Source organism: Geospiza fortis, unplaced genomic scaffold (assembly GCF_000277835.1).
Source record: "Geospiza fortis unplaced genomic scaffold, GeoFor_1.0 scaffold72, whole genome shotgun sequence".
In the NCBI taxonomy this organism is placed as follows: domain Eukaryota; kingdom Metazoa; phylum Chordata; class Aves; order Passeriformes; family Thraupidae; genus Geospiza; species Geospiza fortis.
The window spans coordinates 3,857,363-3,882,027 of record NW_005054338.1 but is presented as its reverse complement, the minus strand read 5'-3'; the positions used below and the strand labels follow the sequence as shown (position 1 = coordinate 3,882,027).

Sequence of the window (24,665 nt, the reverse complement as noted above, 5' to 3'; positions counted from 1 at the left end):
AAGGGAAACTGTTAGATGATCCTCAGAATGTGTATGTGCTCCTTTGCTGTGCTGACATCATGCCGTCAGCCTCTGTCGCTGTCTTCTGCTGTTACCCAACAACTGCTGTCTCCTCTGAAGGTCTTTTGTGCTTTCTGTCTCGATTGCTGCCTTCTTTTCCTTGTCTCCCCTCAAAGATTTCTCATCTAGAATATGAAAATGAGATTTTTCAGAAGTTAAAACTTGTCTGGTTGTGAATCTTTGTCATGGAATAGCATTGAAGTGTCCATTAGGTGAAGGTGACTGTCTCTCCTGTCCCACTCTGGACCACCTGCTACTGCTGTCACTTTGCCAAACTTCTGCAGAGCAAATATAAGTTAGAGCTTTTCAACCCAACAGTGGGAAAGCCTTATCCAGCCCCTCAAAGCAGCTGAAACAATTTGTCTGAAAATCCCCTCTCCCTTATCCCAAAGATGCAAATCCACATCAAAAATTAGTCCAAAGGAGACAAAAGCAGTTTGGAAAGTTTCATATTAAGTGACAGGATGATGACAACATCCATAAATGAGAAGTGTTGTGCAGCTTTAAGATTGGCTGAAGCCAAGGCAGAACTTTTAATTAGAATCCAGACAGTGAAAACAGCACAGCTACTGATACCAGGGCTAGAATCTGCTCTTGGATAACTATTTTGTAAGGAGTTCCTATCAACTTTCAGCAGAAACATTTGCACAGATCCAGCTATGAATTTCAGCCTGGATTTGCAGGATGTTTGATTTTGATGCTGGCATCATTATCAGGTAAAGCTGAAATAATTTCTGTCATTATATATTCTGTGCTATGAGGAGAATAGATAGCAGCAGCGTGTTAGGGTGGTAAAAAGATGAAAAGTTTTAAGTATAATTACTTTAAAATATAATCAGATTACACTACTGGGCATTATAATACTTCATGACGTGCACAGTGCCACAGATGGAAATTTTAATTTTTACTATTGATAAATTATCACTTTATTACTTCCTTGAAATTTTTGATTCTCCTTATGGGAGAGTTCCATGGAAACAAATGCGAAGTGAACAGAGTTGAAATGTGCAGTGTGGGTGGGAAATGGCCAAGTTGATCACTTTGTTCTTGGTTTAGTGGCTGTAGACAATTGTCTTTGATTTATTAAAAATAAAGAATGCACATTAAAATAATTGAGACCCCAGTAAGTACAAGGAACAAAAGACAGGACTTCCTTTGGTAGACACAGAGGTACAAATACAATATTAATGCTTAGTATAGGTAAAGTAATAAATGGTCTGCTAAATAAATCTGACTGCATTGGAAATCTGAGCTTTTCCAGGAATTGATACTAATGCCTAATCAATTTGTGTTCTATACATAATATGAGTAATAGGAGAGAAAAGCAAATTGAACACTTCTATTGTGGCTTAGTAATTAAATTCTGTGTGCTAGGACATTGTCCCACCACAAAAGTATTTTCAAATAAATGAGTGGCCTATAAGTGCAACTTTAATAACATTTACTTAGCTACATTCCAACCTACCACTATATACCTGTGCTTTTAAAATTTAAGGCAATGTTTCTAGTTAATCCTCTTTAACACAATTGGAATTTCTAGAACATTTGCTCTGAGATTCTGCATTAAAGTTTAGTCGTTGAACTTTTGTCTGGCAATCAGAGAACCACTGCATCATATTGATTGCTGCTGCCAAGTACCTCTCAGTCCTTAGGACTGAGCAATTTTCTTGGGGAATTGGAGCTAACTAGGGCTAGTACCAGCTCACCTCTGTCTCAGTCTCTGGCTGTTTGTGAAAGAAACTTCTCCAGTGACTTGAAGTCTTTGATCTGCAGACTGCTCCTCACAGCAAGCAATAATTTAAGGGTTAATCTGCCTTGTCTTCTGCCTCTCTTTAAGATGATCTCCAAATTCAGCTCACAGATTTAAGCCTGACTTCTCTGACTGCAAGGCTATTCCACAATCTTAACCCTATTTTACCCCCTTTATTCTTCTGACAGATCTGCAGTGATTTGATTACAGGACTTTTTAATAGGACCCTCTCCATCCTGAGTGTAGTCCTATATGCTGTGATTTTGTAAATACCTGTGATCTTTGTCTAAGGAGATGAGAAGTACCTGATCTCATCAGCGCAGAAGAGCTTATGCACTTCAAAAATCTGATCACTTTTTTGCTACAACACTTTCCCCAATAAAACCCATCCCTTTTCTCATAAGATCCTGCCAAGTTATTCTGGGTAAAATAAGTTTCTACAGTAGGACTTGCTCCTCTGATCATCAGTGTCAGAGAGCAGAGTGGCTAGCAAGGAGAAATTGTATTCTCTACAACACAGAGGCCAATTTAATCTTATGAGGTACAGGCATCAATCTTAAGATGCCATGCTGAAAGCAATAGTAGCAATTCAGTCAACAGAAGAAACAAACATATTTATGAAGTCCTGGCCCCATTGAAGTCAATGGCAAAACTTCTATTAACGTCAGAGTATTCTCTTTTCAAATACTGTGAAGTACAGAAAAATGGGCCCTGAGAAATAGCTGCAGCACCCAGACACAAAAGGCCAGCTGCTCCATTCCCCTTTAAGGGCAGTTTCTTTCATCCATCAGCTCCTGCCATCAACCTTCCCATTTGGAAGCTGTGCCTAAGATCACAGGTAACATTACAAATGATGTGATGTTTTCCTTCTGTTAAAACTGTCTGCTTTTGAACTACCTGTTTGGACAGCCTGAACCAACCTAGGGCAGAATAAAGGAAATGCTCCCAAATGTACCCCCCAGTCTGCAGTGTTGATGTGAAGTAGGGATTTATTCCTTCCATGCACATCACCATCACTGCACATTGTCTCTTGCTGTCCTTTGAGGCCAAGCCTCATAGCTCATGGGGTAAAGGTGTTTGCAAGCAGCACAGGATCAGCCCAGCTTGATCCCTGCTCTTTAGCAGTGCTGTAAATAGCACTTTTGCTGGAGTTTTGTTTGTATGTTTTATTTTTCTTTGTGGTTTGTTATTTTTAAATATCCTATATGTGCTTGATCTCTTCTCCTTTTAAATAAATAGCAGTGGCACTTGGGAAGTCAAGAGGGAGAACAAACAAAGTTTGTTAGCACTAAAGCCTTTATTTTTGTCATCCTGTCAGCTCTACTACATGGCAGGGGATAAGGTTTGGGTGAAACAGCAGGACTGATCCTACATCAAAATAAGGAACGAGCCCTTCTGCTTAAAACTGTGCTCATATGAATGCAGCCATTGAATGGTAAGTGGATCTTTGAAGCTGAAAGCTTAAAAATAAGATTTCAGGCATTTAAAAATACACACACACACATGAATCTTTCTGAGAATTTGACACTTTATTCCTACTGCATTGTTGGTGACAACTGGATGGCCAACCAAGCGCTCCAAGCGCAAACATCCAAAACAGCAAATCCATAAATAACTGTGTCAAGCAGTGCAGAGAGGACTTGGGAGTTCTCATCTCTGAAAGCATCTCTAGTAGTTTAAAAACAAACAAACAAAAACCCAAAAATACTTCCCCTACCTGCTACTAAGAATCAAAAAGAAGGATACATAAATCAGTGAAAACTGATTGCAAGTATCTGAGTGAAATTTTGTAAGAGCTTTTTGGCCATGGGTGCTGATTATTCAGTGACTTTCCTTAGAAGCTTCTTGTTGCATTTGGATTGTTTATATGTTTAGTCAAAGATGTTTTCATACAAACCTTCCTTTTTATGGTTGGCTGAGTCCTTTTTTCAAAGAGTATAGCGTGGCAGCAAAGCAATAGATGTGGTGTTTATAAGAAGCTCTACAATGAGGCAAATCTAAGTGTTTTGATCAAAGGCATGGCTGAAGTGATAAGAAGCCAGTGTTCCCATAATATCCAGTATAGGGTTTAATATCTTTGTATCAGTTCTTAATCTCTGAACACAAAAACAAAGAGGAACTAGGTGATCAGCTCTGGTTTTTGTGTCACAGAAAAGAGGCTGGGTTTATCCGTAGGAGCTCTGCAAGGTTCGTTGCTGTTATCCCAAAGGCCAACACTTGTGCCACTATTGCCATACCTGCTCTGTTAATATTCAGTCACACTCAGCCATTGCCACAGTGCTGCATGAAAGAGGGAAAGAATTTGGAGTTGTGCAGACAGGATGCAGGCAGTAGATGGAGAAGACAACAGAGGGGTAGAAAAGCCACGTCACCTTTCAGCCAAAAATGCTTGGAATGACATAAAGCCACTCATACAAACACAAAAAAACCCACCCCCCAAAAAAGAGAGACACTAGAAGGAGCAGAGTCGGGTGAAAACTGGATGAACTGAAAGGATACAAAAAATTAGAAGATATTGTGCCATTGTTAAAGTTTCCATTCTCATCTTTGTTTTTTTCTTCCCTGTTGCACTAGACTGGTTACTGACTGACAATGTGATTAGGCTTTTGGTCTTTTGATTTCACAGCAGAGAATGCAAAGTTATTTCAGTGCTTCTCATTTCCCACCTCACTCACTTCATATCTTTACAAGTTTAGGATTGTTTTGCTTCCTTCCCTTCTTTATCATACCTTTTTCCATTTACAATACTTTGCATACTGCAGTTCTGTGCCCCACTGATGTGCAATCTGCAATAATATACAATTAGGTGACCTTTTACTCCCTTTTTTGGGTTGTAAGATATCTGGCTTATGATGATTTTTTTTTCTACTGCCATTGCAAGCATCCATGTTTAAAAGCTGTATCTTTTGTAACAATAAGAAGAAATAACTGAAATCAGATTCAAAATGGTGACACGTTAGATACAACTGGGTCTCTTACATTCCTTACAAGTTTTATCCGTCTTTACCATGGTTCAAGAGATTTTGCTTCACTATGATTCTTCATTATGATTCTGTAAATCAAAATTATTTCAACTTCAAGTTGGAAAAATAAATAAGGAAGGAAGAAATTACCTAAAATGAGAATCCATCTCTTTTTCCAAAAGATTGTTTTATGTACAACTCCCAGCAATTTGTCACTGTGCCACATTGCACTTTCATGTCTTTATAGCATTATTACTTAACTTTTTTTATTGAAATTTTTGATACAGCATAAAGACAAAACAAGTAAAGCCCAAGGGACAAAGCATTTGATTTATGTATGCTTCTCTTATGTGTGACAATAAACAAACAAACAAAAAAGCAAATATATTTCTCCATCAGCTGTATGAAAGTAAACACAGATGAAGAAGTTTCAAAGGAGAACAGCATTAATGGCAAGTTAAACATAACCAAGCCATCAAAGGAATCTCTGGTGCAGTATTTCTTTAACAAGAATAGTGAAGAACCTGCTACAAGGAAAAAACCACCCAAGTTCTTGTCACAGTGAAATGATGACAGAGCCTGCAGAGCATGCTAAAAGGAGCAAACTAAACATGGTAATTAGACTTTTTGCTTGTCAGTGCAGCCTCTGAAGACTTAAGCAGGCTGAGCTAAAATATCAAACCAGAGGAGAAATTGCCTGCAACAGCTATAGTGGCAGAATGTCATTGCAACATGTTCAGGATTTAAGTTTTTGAGGGTTTTTTTTCCTATTTTTTACCACAGTCCAAAGAGTTTACCTCTGTCCTCCACTGCCAGTATTTTGGGACTTTCTGGCTCTGTGAAATGTGGTCCTGTGGTTTGCTCTCCTAGAGTGGCACACACAAGCACAGCTCCCCATGCTGGGGACTGCCATGTGGAAATGTCATCACTGCTGCTTCCAACTGGTGACCAGAGCAAACAGCTCATTGCACACCTCTAAACAAGAGGACTGTGTTTCACTACCATAAGGAATTCTGCTCAACTTTGTATTCCACTGGAATAATTCCCGTGGCATGGTCAGAGAGGTGACACCAAGTTTCTCACTTACGTTTCCAGTTTAATGATCAAATCAAGGAGCCATTGTAGCTTGCACCAACATACCCAAACTGGATCTTGAAAGTTCATTTATTCTGAGAGTCACTTCCCTCTTTCTGGTCATGGTGATCATGTCACAGAGGCAGCTGCCCTCTGACTGGAGAGTGAATCCCAAAGTGTTCAGTGGCAGCATTGATGTTCACCCTGGGCCACACACAGGTGCCCTGTGTACAGAGGAGCCCTTCAGCTGCTTGGAATGAACTCTGGTAGAAGTAATTTGTGCCATGAATTGCAAGAATGCTGAAAATATCTCTTCAGTTCACCAGGTTCCTTGCTGCCAAGAGGATTTATTATGTCAATGACTCTTTCTGCCCTCTGGCACATCCCTGTGAGTAGCTGATGTTTCTGCAGCAGCCTCAGAGCTGCGACAGAGTGACTCCCACAGTGCTGAAACCTTGCGTCCAGAGGGGTACTGGTGCTCCTGCTCTGTATTTGCTGAGGATTTAGGTGATCAAGTGCATTTTAAAATATATTTCTCATCCTCTGCTGTCCCTGATATTCTTTCTCACTCAGATCTATTAATAATGGAGGTTTTGTCCAGTTAGAGAGGGCTTTGCCCAGTTTTCTCTCAGTATTTCTCTGGGATCTTCCATGATATCAGCAGCTTTTCAGCATTTCACCATTAGCAGCCATTTCAGCTTCATTCCTTGGAAGCCCTGGGAATGCTGCCCTGTAGCCTCCTCTCATCCCTCCTGCCAAGCTTGCTCAGGTCTCTCAGCCATCCTTCTTTGGATAGCAAAAATCGAGTGGAATCAAAGCTCTACAGGAACAAATTGGCCCTGCTTTATATTTCATGAGGTCCTTTTATTCCTTCATACACACGTCTCTCTTCTGACTCCTCACCTAACCACTTCTCTTTATTTTTTCCTATTCCCTTCTGTAATGGTAGCACCCCACAGTGCTCTTCTTCCTCAACATGAATTTTTACACACGTTTGCATCACTTCATCCGACTCTCTCAGGTCATGCTGACCTATGAAAACAGCTCCTGTTCCCTTTCCAGGAGCTTTTGCCAGAGAGATCTGAAGAACTTCCCCCCTTGACTTTAAATTGGTTTTGCATGTCTTGTTTTCAGTGAAGAACTTGGAGAAGCAGATGAAAATAAGAAGCATTGACATTAAGAGATTTTACTGCTGTGGTGCTGGTCATAGAAATCCTGAGATTAGTCCTCAGACTACTGACTGCAAGTCACTACTTTACTCTTTAGAAAATTAAAGTAAAGTATGAATAAATGCAGCAATCCATCAAAGCATAGTCAAGTATAAACTAAAGGCCACAATTATAGCAGAGTGAATTGTTTTTTTCTGTCTCATCACATCTGTCACACTCAAGAAGTTCATGAATTCTGAAGAAGTCTTCTCATTTAAAATAGAGGGAATATCTCCTATATACTGAGATATTACTTTTAAGGACAGCTTATATGGGAACTGCTGTACACCTATAATGAAAAATATATATATATCACATATTTCAAAATAATGACTTTTGGAATTAACCAAATCTGAAAAATTAAATAAAAGGTGTTTATACAAGATCAAGGCATGTGGTCATGTCCCCAGCTGCGTTTCTTGGGGATTACAGTAATGCACCAGTCAGGTCTGTTTCTACAAATTTGCAACTGCTGCTTCTGATTGTTCTGCCTTGATATAATCAATTTGAATTCATGGTCTCACCCTGTGCTGCCACAGAGATGACTTGTGGAAACAGAACAAAATGCAACAGATCCTGCCCCAGTGCCAATGGCTGTGACATGGTGTCTCCACTACAAGGTCAGTCAGTTAAGAGCTGAGTGCCTCTAACCTTCCTCTTGCTTGTAAATTTAATTGCTTTGGTTGTTAGCTAATGTCCTGAAGAAAAAATAATGGAAAGGATGCAACCAGATGATTTATGTTTATTTATTCTGTATTTGAATGTTTCACCGATTAAGAAAGTCATAGCCTGAAATGGTGAGTGCTGCTCGAACACGAATGTTTGCAGTGCTGACACACCAGATCAGCTGAGTGCAATATTGCATTTTCAGTGGGTTGTCTGTGCATGTCCTAATTCAAGAATGCACCAAACATTGCTGTCCTGACTGCCCATATATTTGGATGCTATTTATGTTTACATTTAAGCATGCTGTCCAGTGATGGGATGAGTTCCTAAAAACCTCCCTTATAAACAAAGCAGAGACTGAGAGGCTTTAAAATTCAAATTATGGGATTCACATGGATTCAGTTGCACTGGTGTGAAACTGTGTGGTTATGCATGCTTTTTCTGCCTCGTATGCAGGTGGGCAGGAGGGCAAGGGAAGCACTGAGACTGTGATTTTTAAGCAGTTAGATTTAATCTTTGGGGTTTATCTGATTTCCTTTAAATTACAAAAAAAAAAAAAGGTATGTGTGCTTCTGCCTTTATTTAGTCACTTGCAGTGAAACCAAGCCTAAGATAGGTCTGGCCTGAAAATTGAACAATGAGATGATTTAAACGCAACAGGAGATGGTCCAGAACTGCGTATTGGCTTTGTTTGCAAAATTTTTTTCTGTTGTGATGTTCACTTTGTTGAATAGTCTTGTACCTAGGCAGGAATGTTACTGCCTTGACAATCACTGAGGCCAAGTTCCCAGAAACATCTTCCAGCCACTTTTTGCAAGCTTGACTAAATGAAAACGTCGGTCACTTTAGTGACACTGTCGGGAAATAAAAAAAAAGTCACCCCAGAGACACCCCAGTAGAGAGGAACATTGTTAATTAGCAGTGGGAAATGGGAGTAAGAACAATTTTCTTTTCACAGGGAAGACATTAGGTTTTTGTTTTTTACTTGGATATTAGTGCCATAAAGCCTTGATATGTTAATTTGTTGGATGTGAATGTGCTTAGGCTCCGTGATGAAGCTGTTTTGACACTGGATGATGGGGATGTTTTGATAGTGCATTTCTGAGGTTGTGCTGTTTTGACACAAAAGGCTTTGACAAGATATTTGTAAGGTCACTGTGACCTACCACCGCTGTTATGTGGAAGTGATGGAAATGTAAATGCTCTCATGTCTAATCAATGGAATGAAGCACTGTGGGATATATGTAAATTGAGATGTAAATCAGGTCATTTGGGTTGTAAATGAGCATGTTAGAAAAATGCTTCATGGGAGCTTTCTTGGCCATCTTGGTTTTCCAGTCCTGTGGGTAGAAGAGTATTTCATTTTAAAAACCTTATGAGGCCTTGTGGTGGCCTCGCACTACTTTACAGGGGCTTACAGGAAAGATGGGGAAGGATGGTTTATCAGGAAATCTGCTGATAGGAAAAGAGGTAGCAGGTTTAAATAGAAATAGGTAGATTTAGATAAGATATTATAAAGAATTTTTTTTTTTACTGTGAGGATGATGAAATTATGACTTTTTTTTACTGTGAGGCACTGGAACAGATTGACCAAAGAAGTTGTGGCTGTTCCATCCCTGGAAGTGTCCAAGGCCAGGCTGGATGGAGCTCTGAGCAACCTGGTCTAGTGGAAGGTGCCCCTGCCCATGGCAGGGAGGTAAGAACTGAATACTCTCTAAGGCCCCCTCTAACCCAAAACTTTCTTTGATTCTATGATAGTAAGAAGTAAATGTTTGGCTTTTCATAGCTGCCTCTTTCCACTGATTAAGACAGGAAAAAAAAAGTACATTTTAATTTCCATTTAAGAAAACTTGTGGCTATATACAATAACAAATTTGAATTTAAAAAAGCAACCAACTTTAACTGGGCCATAATCTCAGCCTTATTTCTGGTCAGTCCCCAGTGGAAAAGCTGGTTTAGTGATGTAGAATCCACATCACAAAATTAATTTTCCCTCTCGCAGACAAGAGGCTGCTGCCACTTCTGCTCCTGGGGTGACCCCTGGATGAAGCAGGCAGAGCCAGCAATGCAAACTGCTGGGCTGGCAGAGCAGAGGCGGGCACTGAGGCAGCCCCTGGTGAAAGGAGCCTGCCCTGGGCTGTGGGATGCTTGTGGCTGTCTTTTCTTTTACTATTTTGTGCCAGGCCAGGCAATGGTTGGAGAATTAACAAGGGGCTGCCTCACAAACAGAGCAGCCTGTTGTATTGTTTATTATGGGATTTAATGCCCTAACAGGAGATGGATCAATATCATAGCAGGAGAGGTAAGGAATCCAAGAATAGTCACAGAAGGTGAAAAGGGAGAAGAGGCTAGAAGATGAATGAAGAAAGGTTCCTCCTTTCCTTCAGAAATAATATTTTTTCCTTTTTTTTATTTTTTGTCTCTTCGATTTGGCCCGTGTGCCTGTATGTATTTGGGATTTGCTGGAGGGCTTTTGCCAGTGTTCTTTTTTTGTTTGTTTGGGGTTTTTTTGTTTTGTTTTGGTTTGGTTTTTTTTTTAATTTTTGTAATCGTGTGTCTGCTTTATTGCTCTAAAACCTGCCAGAATTTGATGTCAGAGCATTGCTGCCCGAAGAGCTTGTACTGGCCTCTATTTCCAATCCTGTACAATCTCAGTTTAATCACTATGGCAGTCAGCTCAGAAGTGCCTGTAGGTGGAAAACATCGCTGTAACATGATGCAGTTGATTTTACTTCAGCATGGCCTTGAGACAAGCCACACTGGCCCATGGAATGTGTGTAGTAACTCCTCTTTCTCTGCACCAATTCACACACATTTGGAGATATAAAATTGCCCTTTCTGAAAACAGATTCAGAAAATGTACAGTAAGCCACCATTTTTAGAAAATAAGAGCAAATATTAAACAGATTGCAAACAAGGCAGTCAGAGAAACTTAAGACGGATATCCCATTAAGCAAACATCATCATTCCTTGCTCCTTTCTGTGCCCTTTCACCAATCTTATCACTTCCATCAATCTTCAATCACTCTAATCATCCCTTTCCAGCCTCTGCAACCCGCAAAGAGTTTAAAAAGCCCTGCACTGGCTTTGTGGTTTCATTTCTCTTCTCTTTGCTCCCAGCAGCACAAATAAGTGATTTCCCAACCATTGGGAAGGGAGAGCAGAGGGAAAAAAGATTTGACCTACCTCATCTAATCAGAAGCTCCTAACAGATGGAGGGAAACTGCTCCCTGAGCCCAACAAGGAACTGAGCCAGGGCTCTTCCCTCATCACCAACTGCTGCCAGCTAAACATCTGAATTTCCTCTCTCCTGGAAGCTTATAACAGCTCTAATCCAAGAAATGGCACCTCATTCTCTCCTCTTCCCTCCCTCATGCCATCTCCTTCTCCCACAGCACATGGTGTTACACCCTTCCAGACAGATGAGTTTCAACATTGTGACAATGTCTCAGTCACCATTTTCCACCCACTGTGAAATGGGTGGAAAAAACAGCCAAAAAAAAAAAAATCAAAACAAAACAAATTCCACAGGAAAAAAAAAGAAAAAAGAAAACTAGCAAAACCTATTAACACTTCCTGTTTCTACATGTCCTCTCAAGGTTTCTTTTGTCCAAAAGGTTCAGAGCACCACTGAGGACCATAGTCTCTGAAATATCATGGAGAACCACATTTTACATCAGGAGGGTAAAATTCAAGTGTCTCTCTGGCAAAAGGTAGCATCCATTAGCCAGCCTCTTGCATTTTTGTGGGCTTGCCTCTCCTTTTTGGAACACAAATTTCATCCTGCACCTGACTGACCTCCAAAGTGAAGGTGGTACCTTGGTCCCTGCCAGAGCACCAACTTTGGCTGCCAAAATTAAATTGCCCATTACACCAATTATTCATTTCCAGCTAAGTGCTGTGTCTGGGCTGAGGGGAAGGTGGACATGTTAGCATATTTCAAATCCAGCTCCTGCCTGGTCATCCAGATGGGAAGCCCAGCCAGTATTCCTTGGCTCCTTTCCTACAAAGGATCACTGTGTGTAGAGGATGGGGATGTTGGATTGCCCAAATGAGGGGCTTGGAGCAGTCAGCCCCAAGGGCTGGGAAGGCTGCAGCGCTCCCCAGGTTGGGTACAGCTTTACAAGTCGTGGTAAGGAAAGGTTTGTAGACAATGGAAGCAAACATCAACAGTATTGAGTCCCAGGGAGGTCAGTGAGTTGTTAACTCATGCACCTTAAACATAAAAAACAACTTTACCTTCTGACCAAGCAGGGTCTCTGGGCCTCTATTGCAAAAGATCTGCCCAATGCAATCCACCTGCTGAAGTTAAACAGAGTGACCCTTGATAAAAATTCAAGTACAATTTGCTTCATTAGACACGTGATCAGTATTTTGTATTTCATCTTCATTAAAGGAAGGAGAACCCCTTTGAATACAAGTTAAAGGAAAAATACCCAATAAATGGTCAGCTAGGCCCTAAGGACTTTGTGAGGAAGGGTGTAAAAGCATGGAAGTTCACCAGGTTTTAGTTTTGCAATTATTTGAGTGTGATAATTTTTTGGTAGTTGACAATGTTCCTAGGTTCTCCCATGTTCAATTTTGAGACTTGAACACAAAATTCTTCTAAGTTTCACCTATGTTTTTTCCAGAGACCTAATGTGAATACAGCTATACACACATGCATCTGCACCTCTCACTGAAAAGGAATCTAAGAGTAGGAACCAAACAAGTAAATTCTCTTAAAGTTTTAGAAGAAGGCACAAGAACAATACTATAATTTCTCTCTTAGTATTCACTATGATATAAATTATTCTATGGCTTTTATTCCAACCTTCAGTGGCAAATAATTCCTTTTTTTCTGTGTATAGCCAGTGTATTTGTCATATTCATTAAAGTTAATAAGACACTATTTTTGTTTCATAAGGATCATGATATGTCCAGTAGTATAAATATATCTAAGTTGATGTGACAAGTGCACTTTGTCACCTTCTGAGGAAAAACAGGTGCACTCTTTGTAGCTGTTTTATTCTTCCTGCAGAATATACCTTGGCAAGAAATCTGTTTTGTGAGTGTAATGAGATGTGACTTTCAAAAGTAGTAAATGGGCACAAATTGAAATATAAAAAATTCTTTTTAGACAAAAGAAGAAGAAAATCACTTCTAGGGTGTTTTTTCCCTCTGCGAGAGTGCTTGAACACTGTCACAGGCTGCCCAGAGAGGCTGTTCAGTCTCTGTCATTGGAGATATTCAAACCCCAACTGGGCATGACCCCAAGCAATGCCTCTGTAGGTGACACTGCTTTGAGCACAGGGTTGGACTTGACAGTTTCCAGAGATGCCCTCCAGCCTCAGCTACTCTGTGAATCTAAATAGTTGTGTTTTCTGCACAGCCACAAAGGGGTAGTTTGTTTTTAGACTGTTGCATAAATTCCTCCCGTTGTCAGAATCAATAGCATCAGTCATCTCTCTGTTGTTGTGATAGCTGAGCTTATCAGAAATAAGAGGGACAATTCAGAGGTGATTTCTACCTTTCCAGGGGAGAGGGCTGAAATAAAGATTAGCTGGGAAGCTGTTACAAATTATGGATGCTGAATTAGAGACAACAGAGTACACCTTTAAGTGAGAATTACTTACAGTCTTTTATGTTTATAGTTCTTCTTCTTAATGTTTAAAGAATCTCCATCCTTTGAATGCAAAAATCTTCCTGGTAATTAGAAATAAGGAGAGTTAATGCACTAAATGATTGAGACAAAACAGCCAAAATGAAGAATTGTGTTCCTCAAACTGCATCCTAATCTGACATTCCTCAAAGGGATGAAACTGAAAAGAGAGGATGAAATGTGTTTGGATCAAAAGTATAACTCCTGTGTCAAATGTGTTCAATAAGCCATTGAAAGAGAATATGATATACTGTTAATTACTAATGAAAAAAATAAGCACAAAAAAGGAGGGGAAAACAGAAAGGGAAACTCAGGAGTTTGTAATGATTGAATGCAGCTTGCTTAGGGGACTATTGCCACACATCTGCTTTGTGACAAGTACAGTAAAATTAGTTATGGATCATCAGAGTGATTCCTAACACTTAACAAAATGAGACCAAAAGTGCCTTTTTTCCCCAGGTTCAGACATCTGGGAAAACATTAATCAAACATACAGATTCAGTGGGAGGAAAAATTTGGAAAACAGCGATGTTGAAAAAGACTGAGTGGATAACATTGGCAGAAATTAGATGTGAATCTGCAATGCAGCATCACAGCAAAACAGCCATTTTTGCATTTTATTTGACTTTTATTTTTTCTGTCTGCCTATGAAAAACCATCATGCTCCTGCTCAGGAAGGAACAATAATTCTGTTCCGTTCAAGAATGGTGAAATGGAAAATCTTGGTTGATTCTGCAAGATGTTTAATGTTTCCTACTAAATGCCCTTGGGTCCCTCTGATGCAGAAGGGAGTTGGCCCTTAGAACACAGAGTATGGGGCTGGACAACCCCTCACCTTGATGTTGCAGAGCAGTTGGAAAGGAAATAAAAAAAATGCAGTGCTGGTGATTGCTGAGGGGACTGGCTCGCAAGAAAAGATTAAAACTTGTCTGATTACATCTGTGCCTGGTGGGATGCAGCGAGGATCTTCCTTAGAACTAGACAGATAAAATGAAAGTTCTGTGGTATTGGCCACTGCATAAGAGCTGGTTCCTCATTTGGGGAAGAGAGTTGGCTCTTGTTTCTCTGGTGTGTAGAGGCAATCTCTTGGGCAGAGATTTCATCTTGGTTTTCATCTAATTTGCTTTATCTTGAACACTTCCTCTTAACCTAATTTAAATTTGCAAATTTTAGATTCTGTATTTTTTTTTTAATTGATGCATTCAATTTATTATTATTTCTAGTGAGTAGCAGATGATATCAAAGAATAAACAGTTGCAAGTACAAAATAAGGGAGAAGAGTCACTGTGCAAATGGGTACAAGGAAGAGCAAGGGAATAATGCTCAAAAAGGGACAGTTGGCTTTGAATATCAGCAGAAATAGCTTCTCTCAGGCCTGCCTACATGACCTGCTTGGTTTGCACAAGAGTGTGACCTCTTTAGCAGTTGCATGTTCAGTTCTTCACTATATCTGTCTCAGTGCACTTGCTTCCACCTCCCCACCCACTCTGAGCTATTTTTTTGTGTGTAGGCGATAAGCATTGTGATATTTTTTGTTCTTTCTGTGGTGTGCTGTGAATCCTCCTCTCTGCAACTGCAATTCTGGGACCAAATTCACACATATCCATTCCTAGATCTGCCCATTTGATGATTTGGTGGCTTTGCAAGTTATTTTGAATAAAAAAGCTGTCCAGTGAACAGCTAAAAAAAACAGTGAAAAGAAGAGAAACTCCTTCCTCAAAATCACATTTTCCCTGGACACTTAATCACTTAATCAGAGAAGACTCTTGTGGTCTATATGGAGGATGACAAAAAATTCAGAGCTATATCATTTCCCCTCCTTTCCATTTTCTTTTTTGTGTGTAGCATTTTCTTGTGCATTTGATCAAACTTTAGTACATTATTTCTTAAGAAGTACACAGGCTGTTTTTAAAGGGTCTTAAAAGACCTTTTAAAGTGGGGAAATACTGTTTTCATTGTGTGTTATGTGGCTGTGTTCCCACTGTTATCCCATTTTGTTTTAATATTAGCCTATTGGACCATGAAAAAATTCAAAGTATGAGAAATGTACTTTTTCTTTTATGTAGCCACTATTATGAGCCTCATAAAAAACGTATCTCAGATGACTAAACAAAATATTTATTTTTGCAAAACACAATTAGGAAGACATAACAATTTAGAAGATATAACTGCTTCAAGAAACTGTGCAAAATTACACCGGTTGCAACCACCGTGTTGCTCCATATCCCTGGGCAGAAATGAGCCTGGGTTTCCCAAAGATCTCTGCGCACAAAGGCTGTGGGCTGAGCCACCCTGTCCCTTCAGCATGCTTCAGTCTTCCACCAGCTCTGCATTTTCCCAAAGTTTCTGCATTTTTGAAACCTCATGTTCTTTGTCAGATTTGGCTGCAATGCTGCTGTCAGTTCGGGGACTGTGGAAAGGGAAGGAGGGAGGAGAGACATGAAGGTGGAAAGAAAATTTCCTTGTATGACCAACCCTCCTTTCCAAAGGAAACCACTGAAGGTAAGAAAGGATCACAGGGGGCCATAACAGTGCTACATTTCAAAATTATCAATTCACAAAGAAAAGAGGGAAAAGGTGCAGCCTTTGCACCTCCTGTTGCCATGAACTCTTCTCCTTCTCACCTTGGATTTGCTGTCCAGCCCAGTTCGTGTCACACTTCTCAGGGACAGGCACAAAGGACACAGAGGAAGCAACTGTGCTTTGGAATAGCTGTCAGAACACCAGGGGTTAATGATGCCCTGAGCCTCCTGCCTCGATGCTCCCTCAGTCTGTGCATTTCTTATGCAGAGCTGATTTGCAGCTGCACTGCTAAGTTTTATCCTGGGAAAAAGCCTCAAAAAATGTGTTTCTGCTACAGCAATTCTGCCCTTTGTAATTGGGGAGGAAAATGCCTATGAAATATGGCATAGAGCTCCATGGTGGTGCATTCTGAAATGTGCTTCATTGCATCCCATGAAAGCTGGAACTTCAAAACCCATTGATTAAAATGAGAGCATTACTGTACTCTGCTAATTAGGATATAGTACTTAACACTATTCTTAGTTTGAACTGTGCACAGTAAGTACACTTCTTTAATAGTTTTTGGGGGGTAGGGAGACCGTGTTTATCTTTTTTTTTTTTTTTAATTGCATGAAAAAGCAGGAGCCAGCAGTCACATTTTAAAACTGCTCTGGTAAGAGAAGATTTCCTGCTGGGAGAAGCCAAACGAGTGGAAGGAGAAAATATACGTCAGATGGCAGAAGGGGGGAACAGACCAGTTGAGGGATGGATAGCTGAGATGCAGTGAACTACTACATTCTCACAATCTTTTTTTTAACCATTATTTCTGGGTTTGAACAGGGAAAATACTTACCCTTTTGAAAATTTAGGGGAAAGGGTTATCATCATGCATGGAATAAAATAGGGCTTGTGAAAATTCATACAAACACCCATTTGATAGTCAGAGTGGGAGCAGGAAATTTTAAATGCACTCAACCAGCAGCAAGTCTAAGTAGTGTTTTCTCTGCCACAGTCACAGAGGAAAGGTTAAAACTTCAAACAGCTACAAGTCTCCAGCAGATATATGGAAAAACAGGTCCTGGAGGTGTGTCAAAATATCTAATATTTGCTACAACTAATAGAAGCATAAGGAAAGTTGAAAGTAAGAAAAGTAAAGGGAAAAAATAGCCACAAGCCCAGCTCAGTTTCTTGGTACTAACAAGCTGCCTATGCAAAGTGATGACAGGTTTTATACCAGTGGTGTAAAAAAGATTCATGCTGGGCTCTCACTTGAGTGCAGAAGAGCAGAAAAACCCTGCACTGACCCCTCAGCAAATCAGCCACCTGGAGAGAGAGCCTCGAGCCACATTTCCTCACCCAGCAGCCTGAACCTTCACCTTTTCTCCTCTGGGGTGGCTGTCCCACTGCAGGCAGGCAATGCCTTGTGCCAAAGGAGTCCATACGAACAGGGGGTGCCACCAAGGTGACCCCTGGGTTGTGTTGCCCCAGCCAAGGGCTCCTTCCAGCATTCCAGAGGGAGCAGCTCCTGGTGGGGGGACACAGGCGGGAGCTGCACCCAAGGAATATTAGCATGCTTTCACTTAATGCACCCTGAATCTACCACAGCTCCAAAAGAAGCACAGAATATATTTCCTCCCAGCAGTTAATGCATGCTGAGATTTGTGCTGTGAGAATGCAGGTCATCCAGACGTGCAGAAACCAAAATGGAAAAGAATGGCAAGGGAGCCCCCGCTCCCCTGTGTAAACAAGTTCTTAATCTTTCTAGGCTCCACCTGAGAAAGGATTTAGGATGCTGATCCTCAATTTTTTCAGTCTCCTCTCCATCATCTGTGGGTGTTTACCAAAGCACCAGGTTGGTTACATAATGTTTCACATTATTCTTGCAGGCTGTCCAATGTATGAAGTCTGTCTTTAATTGAAGTTTCTATTTGCATGCTTCACAGCCCTTAAAATATTCTGCTTGGAATGTCAGATGAGGTTAATTGAGGACCCTCTTGATGATGGTATTATTGTAATTTGAACTTGGAGAATCCAATATTAATTCTAGGAGGATTCTGTAAGATTTATTTTTCCTCTTTAGGTTTTATCTTTGTGTTGAGAATTAGCTTGTGGATTAAATTCAAAACGATTTTCAATATAGTGAAATTCATCATGTTCTAATGAACTCTAGAAATTATTCTATTCCTAGAAATAGGATAATAACATTGCATTTAAATATTACTATTTGGATTCTACCCCATAGGAGACTGAATTATACCCTTTTTTGGCTGGTATGATTTGAGGAATTTTTATTTCCTCTTGGCTGTGTGCAAGAAACCATTTCTCAAATTTGGCTGAGATCAGCTGTAATTACTACTCTAGGCTGTTGCCTCCCTGTGCCTGGAGTTGTGTATTACTTTTGGAAAACTGACTGTAAAAGCTTTTCACCTAACAATAGTGTTGTTTAGGAATAGCCTGGCTTTGATTTTCCTTGCCATTTGTTTTAGCAGACAGGACATTCCACGAGGAAGGGTGTTTGCCCCGTTTCAAATACTGAGTAACATGGTAACAACCTCAGTGAAAGGCGCCTTTGTCAGAGAACTGAGGCGTCCATTCAGATCTGTAAATGCAAATTTTATCACTTAAAAGTTATGGAAACTTTTTTTCCCCCTAAACTTATCTTGGCATCCATTTTTCTGTCATTATAGTAAGCCCATGTCCTGTTGAAGCATTTTTACCTTCCGTTGGCAATATTTCCCATGTTCACACCGCTATACCAATTCTGTAACACAGGGAAGCAATGGCACACCATATACATCTAAATTCCTTACCCTATTTAAAACTTAAACCTACAATGATTTCAAAGAATATGTGTAACAGCTTTTAGTCCAGAGTTTTGTGAAATCATTTAAAGCCTGATACAAAGGAGATGTTAATGAATGCTTTAAAGATGTCACCACTAACTTAATATCAACGTATTCACTTCAGAGTTTCAAAATCCTGCGATATAATTTAATCAATTGATTAATTTTAGAAGGGAAACTTGAATATTTATTTCCTATCACATCATATCCTGCTTCCATAACTGAAATGGAATTTGGATAAAGCTGTGATATTCTTTCACTGAGTCATTAGGCAGTGTTTAAAAACCGGTATTTCAGGCAATACTCTTACACAGATTTCTTATTTCAATCTCTGTGTCTGATGCCTCGGAAAGAAAAAGAGGCAGACTTTTACCTCCATATGGAGTCAATGGCTGCATTCTAAGGGTCATCTGCAGGGGATTGTTTCAAAACACCAATTTCATGCTCGCGTTCATATCAGTTCTTGAACCGATGTTCACGTTCCTATCAATTTTATACAGTATGGCTTTTCTTTGCTCTGCTGGACTGTTCAACAAACTATCTTTCTTTGTTCTTTAACTTAATATTCTGGCCTTTCAGTTTTACTCCTCTGCGCACCTGGATTTGAGTCATGAGCTGAGAAGAAATGAGACAATATTTTATTGTAGCAGCATCCAGAAAGAGTTCTCCTGCTGCCCAGCCATTCCTGTTGTTTCTGTGCAGAGGGTACTAATTATCCAGTATGTGAAATTACAATGGCAGAAAATAGTGAGCATCTCAAACAGAGAAGTAATTGCAATGTAAGACAAATTATATGGTTCCATTTGTTTTTTAAAAAATGTTGTGAAAAGTTTTCTTTTTTTTTTTTTAATTTCTTTCCTTTTTTCTTTTCTCCTAAAAGCTCTGTGCTCACCTCTGTTTTACCACACTGGGAACAGCAAGCTTGGAATGCTCAGACCCCCGTTGGCCACCATCCTGTTGGTATTAAGTGCAGATCACTCTGGAACATGTCTAGCCAGGAGCAAGAGGAGCTGTGGTGAGGGGCAGGTGCCCATATGGATCTCTCTGCTCTTTATGCATATGCAGGGCATTTCCCCTCAGATTTTCCAGCTGCTTCTTATCCTTTTCCCTTTAGATGGGATCTTACATTTGCCTTCCTCTGCTGGCCCTCTCCCTGAGGTGTTACAGCAGAGGGAGGTGATTTGTCCACAGGTTATTAGAGCAGACACCACATACACTAGGAATTCCCAGTGCATAAATAATGTCCTTGCTAATTAATTTATTTTTGTTTGAGCCTCTCGTCCTGTCCTGTTACTGGCACCTGTGATTATTCGAACAGAAAGCCCAAGTCCTTTCCCAGTCCTTTGTCAGATGGCTGCCTCTTGTGTTAACTAGTGGGCTGCTCTGTACACCATCCTTGGAATGAAAATTAGCTGCTCTGCAGAAAGGCAACAGCAGGGGAAGAATAGAAATTATGGAGTCTGAAACTCCACAAAAAATTAAAAAAAATATTGCTGTCATGGTAAGCCTGGAGATAAACAAGGAAATCATACAAAACCCCAAACAAAAGTGTCCCCTTGTCCTTGGCCAGCCCCTTCCCAGCCAAGCCTGAGCAGTGAGGAGATGAGAGCTTCCCTCTGAGATGGGATATATAAACAGGACGCTAAGGAATGGCAGTGTTTGTCTGACCACTGATAACCACTGCCAGCCACTGCCACTACATGGATTTCCAGTAGCTACAAGAAATGCAACCAGGTCTGCTCTGGCAGCTGTTCCAAGCACTGTAGCAGAGTCTTGTCCAGGTGAAAAAGACAAAAATAAATGTTTATCAAAGGGTTCTGATTGCTAGAGAATGGTCCCCCTGGCTCCTAATGGAAAGTTACATTTTGCAGAACAATCTATAGATGCTATCTCACAGCTGTCACAGTGAAATTACCTTCAGAGAAGTGAGCCAGAGTCTGCTAGGAGTCACAGAATGTGCAAATGTCCTGAATCTGAGTGCCTAGGAGGTGCAGTTATATCTCATCTTCATTAAAGAAAAAGTGCAGAGAGGAAAGATTTCACATCATTCTTTAAGATAACATGAAAACTACATCAATCCTGGACTGTAATATTCTTATTCTACCCAAAGGTAATTTGTTTTCTGTGCATAAGTAGAGCTGCTGTTTCTTTTTGTGCATCCTCAGAAGTGTGTTTTGTTTCCTGTTCAACAGAAACTCTGGGTGAAAGCAAATATATGAACTACCCCTACCTCTGTAAAGTAACTATGCAGGGTGCCTGACCCACAGTTCAGAAGAAAAAATGTTCTTTGTTTTATATTTGGGGTTTGGGTTGGGTTTTATTTGTTTGGTTTTTTCTGAACAGTGTCTATGCTGAGAGCTATGGAAGTGATCAACAAACCAAAGAGACAAGCAACAATAGCCACCACAGGGAAGTTCAGAAAAATCTAACTGATGAAGATGTTCAGCAAACAGCCTGGAGAAAATACATGGGAAATGGTAAGTGTTTTTTCCCTTCTTTATTTTCTGTGAGTGATAAGCAGAATGATGCAAAAATATGTGACTTGGGAGTTTTGATTTCCCAGGGGCTGGACATGTGCAAGAAGCAAAAATGGCCTAAAATAAAGGTGAAAATGGAGACTGTTTAGTGGACAGTTCTACAGGAAAGCATTTTTAAACTAAAAACTGTTAGGGAAGTAAGAAAACCCTAGCTATTGAATGTAAAAATGCACACAAACTAAAATTCCATAAAAAGCCCTGAAGAATTCAAAAGCCACAAGTCTTGGCTTTAGATTTTAAATCTAAACCCAAAAGTTTATTTTCCATTTATCCAGCAATACATGGGTTAAACTGGCATTCACTGTATCACACATTCTAAAATACTTGCCCAGATGGGAAAGAGATGGATGGATGGATAGATAGACAGATAGATCGATCTAGATAAAAGATATATATGTATATAATATATGTTCCTGAAAAGTCCAAATCTGGAGAAGGATACTTTTATTTCCTGGACAGATGTGAAAAAACAATTCCTCTCCTTGGTTTAAGACCAAAACTGCAACATTTGAAGTTGTTTTATTTAGCTGTGGAGACAGAGGGAAGACTGTGGACTAAGGCAGTGGCTGAAGTTGCTGTACCTTAATGAAGAGCTGTCACTACCATGTTATTACTGAATTTTTTTGCTGCTTTGGGCAGAATATTCAAAAGATAGACAAGTTCTGACAGGCAGTAATCCTGTTCTTATACCCCAAGTATTTAGATGCTTCAGGACATTTATCATAGCTGCCAAAACTGGATTCACTATCAGTGGGTTTCAAAAAGAGACTGAGATTTTGCCTGTTCTTGCTTTGGGAAAAGGGGCAAATATTTTCATTTCTTCTTCCCTCTCTTTGCCTACATCTTTTTCACCTACTTCTGGCTGGACTCAGCTCAGTGATAAACCATGCACATGAGCAGCCAGGGCTCCTTGTGGCTCTTTCCTGGTGAGGAAGCTGTGCTGAAGCCACACCTCCTGTAAAATGCCCACAGCAACTGAGCTTTCCTATCAGGCATCTCAGCCATTCCGGGCTGGGAAATGACAGACAGGGCTGCAGAGTGACTGGGAGAGGAGGGGAGAGGAGAGGAGACAGTGCTTTGCTTAATTATCCCACTTCAGCCTGATTGCTGCAGTGTTATCTTGAAAGTGAAAAGATTTGGGAGCTAGATTCCTGGTAATTAGCGTTCAGAATATTGTGATGCCAGCACCCAGCAGCTTTCAGTGAGGATTTACTCACTCTGGGAGGAAACAGCCAGGCTCTCACATCTCTGATCTCCTCAGAGGAGCAGCTCTCACATGTGCTGGCAGACAGGATCTCTGGTCTGAGGATCAGTAGCAAAGAGGGGATTCTGTGTGCAGCCCCATCTCCTGCTTCAGGAGGATCCCACACTGCCTGTGCTGCACCAGAAGGTTTGCAGGCACTGCTGTCACCACATCCTGATGGAACTCTGCTGTCGTTTACTGCCTCAGCTGAGGCTGGAGTCCAGCACACACAATGGGAAGGAGCTTTAAGCAAGCAGACAAGAATGAAGGGAGAGTGAGTGTGTCAGGTATTGATGACACAGGGTGCCCAGTCTGCAGCTGCACTACAGGGGGATCCAAAAGAATGCATCACAAAAGCAATAGGCATCACAGATTGCCTTTCACAGTGGGAGGTGAGCTGCACTCTTACCTGGACAAAAGATATATTTAGGTAATAATGCACAAAGAACTAGACTGTATGAACTCTCTTGAGGGACCGTGCATGTAACACAGCCAACGGTAAAATATCAGCAAAAGCTGTGCAACTCCATCAGGCAGCTCATGCTGTCTGAGACAGAGCAGAACAGACCACCTGGATCCCCAAAATGACTGCTCACATGAGACCACAACCTTCTGACCACTCCCTAGGTTTGTACCCATTTCAGAGGATATTCTGGACTATATGTTGGATGCACAAGCAAGCCTATGCATCAAAACCAAGGAGTTTGCCAAAGAGAAAGAGAGGAATCTTGCTACCCACCAGCTGTGATGCTGGCCAGGAGCTTGGGCAGTAGCACAGGAACACCTGTTTTCAATTGCTGAGTGGTGCTGTGACACTGGGGTGAGCAGTGACATGCGGCTTTTCATATGGCCCTGATCTGCTTTCAAAGCCCTGCAAACAGCTCTCAGCTGAAAAGATCATGTAGCATTTTCTTCCCTTTTGTTGCATGCAGTTCATCCTCAGAGGAAGGAGAGCCCCTGTGCTCATCTGTGCTTGGGAACAGCAGCTCCCTTGAACACAGCAGGCGTTCAACCTGAGGCTGAGCAGGTTCAGGCACTGAGCCACGAAGCTTTGAGTGTGCAGGCTCGCCTTGCATAAAGAGGGAATTATGAGTTGTGAGCAGGGGGAGATAGCTGTTCGTTGGAAATAAGAGAAAATGCATTAATAGAAATTCAATTTAAGTTAAAAAAAAAAAAGAGAGACCAACCTACTTAATTTCATAAGGATGCATGAGTCAAAATGTAAGACCTTTAGTTAAGAAATAATTGCACACTTATGACCTCAGGCAACAGTCAGAACTTGCTGAAAAAAAACTGGCACATGTCATCAAATTTAATAATTTGTAATTATAGAATCATAAATATTTGAGATTGGAAAGGCCCAGCAAGTCACTTAAGTCCCCCCTCCTTACCAATGCAAGGTTGTTCCCTCTTGAATATATGCTGGTATGTTTTCTGCAGACTATTAGAACTCATTGTCAGGGGGATTTGCCTTAGATTTCTCAATTCTCTATTTCTTAATTTCATCCCATTGCTCCCTGTTATACCTGCTTGTTTCCTGCTAAGTAATTCCTTTCCTTCCTTAGTGTCTGTGTCAGTCGAATATTTGTAGATGGTTGGAATGCCTCTCCTTAGCTATCACTTAGCCAAACTAGACATATTTATTTAGTTCTTTTAATCTTCCTCATAGGTAAATCCCTCTAGTCCCTTAATTATTTTGTTGCTCTTTTCTGAACTCTCTCTTTCCAAACCTTTCTTGTAGTCATATTAAATGCAGTATCCTGGTTCATGTCATCCAGAGCCATGAAAAAATCAGGGGTGCTGTTGCAACTGTTGCATCTCTGATGCAATGTGATGTGTCTTTGTGTCTGATATATATATAGATATGTAATATTTTTTTATATATTTTTATATATAATATTTCTTTTCCCCTGATCTATCATGCTGAGCACCGTGCAAGGCTGGAGAGAGGTCAAGACAACCTCTGTTTTTAAAATTCTGCCCTGCAGCTATTCCTCACGGTGCTGTCAGCAGGGAAGACATTTTGTCTTCTAAAACCTTACTTCTGATAGTTTTTCCATCTGAAGATGTTGTAACTTGAGCCTTCTTCTGCATTGGGCAATAACTTCACTTACACTTCTCTCTCTCTGTGCTTCTTTACTGTCCTCTGCCCCATGTGTTTAAGAGATCAGTAAGAAT

General features: G+C 40.5%; 1 long non-coding RNA gene across 1 annotated transcript; it reads right to left on the bottom strand.

Annotated features, from left to right (window-relative positions):
- Nucleotides 1-7,326: 7,326 nt before the first annotated feature.
- On the bottom strand, nucleotides 7,327-22,540 carry LOC115948001. The gene is made up of 4 exons (XR_004081861.1): nucleotides 22,489-22,540; nucleotides 13,337-13,406; nucleotides 11,961-12,023; nucleotides 7,327-7,344 (listed from the first exon to the last, which is right to left on the bottom strand). It is a non-coding gene; the product is annotated as an uncharacterized LOC115948001 (long non-coding RNA).
- Nucleotides 22,541-24,665: the final 2,125 nt, after the last annotated feature.